The sequence below is a fragment of the Oreochromis niloticus genome, linkage group LG16 (assembly GCF_001858045.2).
Source record: "Oreochromis niloticus isolate F11D_XX linkage group LG16, O_niloticus_UMD_NMBU, whole genome shotgun sequence".
NCBI lineage: Eukaryota > Metazoa > Chordata > Actinopteri > Cichliformes > Cichlidae > Oreochromis > Oreochromis niloticus.
Genome location: NC_031987.2, coordinates 21,833,446 through 21,838,524, shown reverse-complemented (window position 1 = coordinate 21,838,524; position 5,079 = coordinate 21,833,446).

Here is a 5,079-nt window from a genome sequence, read left to right as displayed (position 1 = left end):
GTTATCTGCTAACACTATCATGCTTGGTTAGCACCCAACTTTACTGGTGCATCCCACAGACACACTAAAGACAAAAGAGTCAAATTTCACTGAGCAAAACTTGTGCACAGGCCTCTTGGACAGGCTGTAAGTAGAATTAACTACACAAGGCACCAAGACGACAAACGCAAGAGATCGGTTTGAAATAGCTGAGGTGAAGCCTAGCAGACAGTTAGCAAGGCATCCAGCTGACAACCAAAGCAGCCACGCTTCTAACAATTTTAAGCCTGAATGCAAAATAAAAAGGCGAGTTAAAAAAAAAACATACTGCTGCCATGAAGGGTAAATTAGCTGAAGAGACCAAATCAAGGGTTTTGTAACATGCTGCAAAGATTTTGGGGGGGTTTTCTGCTGTAAATCTGGACATTTCAACATAGTACGTTAATATTAAGCTTCAAAAGGAAGCTGAAGTGTATGGATGGGTCAGCAAAACATATGATTAACACAGAAGACAAAAGGTTTATCATTAGTGAAATTCCAAGCAAAAAGCAAAGTGTGTGTTGTTTCATGCTATTACTATTACACCACATTTTAACATTTTGGGGTTTTTTTTATATGTATCATACTAAATAAAGAAGATCAAGTATGTTCTTTTGTTAGCATTCTAGGTTTCGGAATGTGGATTTTGTTACCCGTTTTCACACCTAAATTAGCTGTTTCCTCTTGCTTCCAATCCTGGAAGCAAGGGAACTACACTAAGCTGTTGGCTGCAACCCATTATTTAATGTTCGGTTACAGATTAACTCTTAGCAGGAAGCAAAGGCTCAAATTTTCCAAAACGTTGAATTATTCCTTTTTAACTCATTTGTTTACTGGAATTTTTTGGACCAGACTGTTGAGTCTTATATATAACCATGTTAACAATAGACAATAGAGCCAAAAACCAATTCACACAGACTGTGGCACTCCCCAGTCCACGATTTTTTTTATACTAATGACAGTTTGTGCATGGGCTTTGTGGTGTTATAGTAGGACCAATATTGTGTAATTAAACTGACTTGCCCCTCAGAGCCCATCCCCTCCCTCCACACCACTTTCTCTGCCCTCAGATCATACCACTACTACTTTAAAGACTACCTCGCCTCCTTCTTTTGTGTGTGTGTGTGTGTTTCTGGCTTCCTGGCAGTCTGTCTCTCTTATTCTCCTTGCTCTGCCTTCTGCGAGCACTTGTGCTAGCACGGCAGTTTGGACGATGGTATAGCGGGTGTGTGTCAAACAGCACCTTCCCTCTGAGAAAAGAAGCAAAGGGAGGGCTGCAGGGAGGTGGGGTGTGTGTGTGTGTGTGTGTGTGTGTGTGTGTGTGTGTGTGTGTGTGTGTGTGTGTGTGGAGAGGGGGTGGGGATGGGGGGTGTTGTAGTGAAGGGGGCTGCACACACACTCATACACATAGCACAAACACACACATACACTGCATGGTGATGTCATCTAAAATGACATCATCCCATGGAGGGGAGCCAAGGGACCTGATGGGTTAGCATCCTCCAGTGAGTTAAAGGGAGAGAGCTAGAAAGAAACACACACACACACAGAGACTTGTAAATAAAGAAAAAGAAAAACAGGAATGGGTGCTGCAATAGACATTATCACAGTGAGGTGAATTTCCATTCTTTGTCTCCAACAAGACTGCTTCTTGTTATTGTTCAGTCTTCATAGAGCCACGCATCTCTCTTTTAGGAATACTTGCTTCATTTCCATTTGCAGGTGTTATCGTCCTGAGGGAAGTATGCATGAGCGCCGCTAAAGTGCAGCTTGAGTGCAAGTGAATCAATACCAGAGCGCTAACACAAACACGCACATAAACACATAACACACACGCACACAAGCCCGTACATTGCAGAAGTGCATTTACAGTAAATCAACACGTGTTACATGCATGACAGTACGCTCACATGTGTACACACATACTCAGGCTCACAAATAAACACAGTCTTTTCACACATTGTGTTTCTTGGTAGGAACACCTGTATCTCTGCGTGTTTCCATTGTTGTCCACTTGGCTGTGCTGTGCTCCACACTGTGCTCCCAGCATGTCCGCCATCTGAAACCAGACACCTATGGACCAGCATCCTGCTGGAGTGATCTCTGGAGCCACCACCGATGCTAGGGATGTTCCACTGGGCACACACTGATGCTTTTCTAATCTATGACTTGCTGTTTGTTAGCAAAGTTGTCATTATCAGAACTTTGTTTCTGGTCATTTCTTTTGGAGGTTTTAATGAACCATGCTGTGTTTACTTTTAAGGGAGTATCAAAAGATGAAAGCTTGAGTTTCTAAGACATGATGATTCAGTCTTCCTTATCACTCAGTCCTGTCAGAGGGAAACTGACTCAACAGTATAAATAGAGAGGCACGTAGTGTGGAACAGAGAAGAGCAGGGATGAGAGATAGGAGGGAGGGCTCATCGTGATGTGAGGGTGTAAGTCCACACAATGGCAGAGAAAATTTGGTCAGGGATTATCAAACAAAATAACTGGCAAAGATGAAATTGTAAAATTCTCTTTTCCCCATGAAGAGCATCTATTCTTGGCAAGGTTATTACTCACAGCCATGTATCAATAAAGACCAGCGAATGCATTCAAGGGCAATGGGCTACACAGAATGGATGGTCTTGTGCTCTTTTTTTTCAACTTCAGCTTTAAGTAACTTACCAAGATACACTTGGAACAGAGAAGAGGAAGCGGGCAAATTTAGTGATTACTTCCCCTTTAAGTTGTTTTGTGTTGTGTGGAATGACTTCTTGCATGCTATGTATTACACTGTACATAATGTATGAACAGCACTCTAATCTTTGGCCCACAACATGCTTAAATATGATTCTACTTTTGGGTGTCAATGACTTTATGAAAACGTAAATGTTTACTTCAATAGGCATGTTTTCCACTGCCATCCCACTCCACACACACAGCCTATTTTTGATCCTGTTCGGTGTGCCCTCACCCGGTCCAATCGCCATCCACTCTTTCCTACCTTCTTTCTTTTCTCCGCAGTATTGGTATGGCAACATTGGCAAAGACACACTCCTACTCTTTTCCGATCTTAGTCATAGGCCTCGCTCATGAGGCACCAGCTGAAGTCCTCCAACAGTTGATATGTTTGGTCACTTCCGTATAGTTTCCCTCTGTGCCTTTATCAATCTTGCGCACACAAACACTACTGTACAAATGCAAATGGCGCCTGAGCCCTGCTCCCGAGTGAGAATAAAGAGGAAACACGATTCGGTCTAGGGCAATTTCAGCCAGCTCATGGGGTAAGTTACTTCTGCATGCATCTTTTTAATATTGGGCAGTTCACATACAATCCTGCAGTAACACATTGTTTTTATGTTTCTCTGGGGTCTAAGTTATCTGTTGATTCAGAATGTTTTGACGGACTGAAGAGAGAATAGGACATGGAACTCAACACCCCGCACCAACCCTCACTAACCCCGTACTCCGAATATGGGACACATTGAGGGTCTACATGTGTTCCACTTCCTGTCAGCTTGTGTCACATTATGCTTTTTCTATTACATAACCCTCTTTGAAATATAAAACACATACGTAATAAGGAAATGCTGTAAACTTTGCAATGTACGCGTGACGGTTGCACTCACACTCGCACAGCTATAAAATGGGTAATCCCATGTACCAATACCATACACAGCATATTGAAGTCTTTGTTTTTGGTACACATGTGTACACATAAATGATGACACATGGTCCTTTATGTCGTATATCACACACATGCTTATTTGGCATTTGTTTCTGTAGCTCATACATTAACTTTTAACTTTCCTTTCTTAAATTCATCTTCTTTTGCATGAAGTTCTTGCTCCTGTGATGGAGTGTGTACCTGTGTGGGAGAGCCCTGCACAGCTGCACTTCTGAATTAAACAGCACTACTAAATACAGGAAGTGCTGACTGGGTCATACCAAGTTTTGTTTGTCTTGTTTAATCCAAAAGTTTTTGTGGATTCGATTGCTGTTACGTTAAAGTAACTTTGAAACTAAGCTTTGTTTCTTTGTAATTAGATGATCTGCTACTGTGTGTTGTCTGTGTGTGTGGTTTGTAGGTCTGGCCAGCCAGTATTTAAGTTCCCCTTTGTCACTTGTTTGTTTGGTCATTTCAGGTCACTTGATGAGTTGGTGAGCAGTTAGTCATGTTACTCTGATACCTTATGCTAGTGTCACGTTGTAACACCAGTGTAAGGTTAGTTTGTCCTCTTTTAAAGGCCCAGAACTGTGATTTGACTCTTAGCATTTTTGGGTCAAATAAAACCAGTTTGTTTCAACTACTATGTTGTGCTCCTTGTGCCAGCTCAATCCCTCGCAGTATGTAACAGTATTGAATTACACTTCATCTGTCCTTGAATTCAATTTCCTTCTCACAGCTATGATGAAGTTGTTTCAGTTAAAGCGTGAGCTACAAATAAACTCAGCTTCATGACCTTTTGTTTTAGCAATTCTTCAGGGACTGCATATAAGTTCTGATATTAAGATTTTATTGGTGGCTTTTAAAGTGCATTGACTTCAGTTGGAGGAGGGGGAGTTGGTTACAGGGCCAGATGTGCATGTAACTATTGTAAGATGGGTTTGTAAAAACTCCTCTTAAAGCAGCTGGAAACAGTGCAATCACTGTAACTTGCCTTTAGATTATGCAAGACTTCTGCAAAAGGATACATTTTTACAGAACAATCTTTTAAAATCTTAGTTTATGGTGTCATCATCACAGTTTATTATACTACATAGCACTTTGTTTTATGGAATCCTTGGATTTCATTTCATTGTGAGTTTATTCTATTTACTACATCAATCAATTTCATATAATGTTCATTTTGTTATGGATACAGCTGTAGAAAAACCTAAATCCAGTCAAGTCGTTAATGAGCGGGATGCTTAAATATTCAGACTCCAACCAACTGACAGTTACTGCATACAGGACATCTCTGAATGTAAGTTTCAATGGAGACAAAAAGATGGAGAAACAATTGAGAGACCTTCAAACTTCGGCAATTTGCCAATATTAAAAAAGAAAAAAAAAACATAATTGGAGGGGTCCAG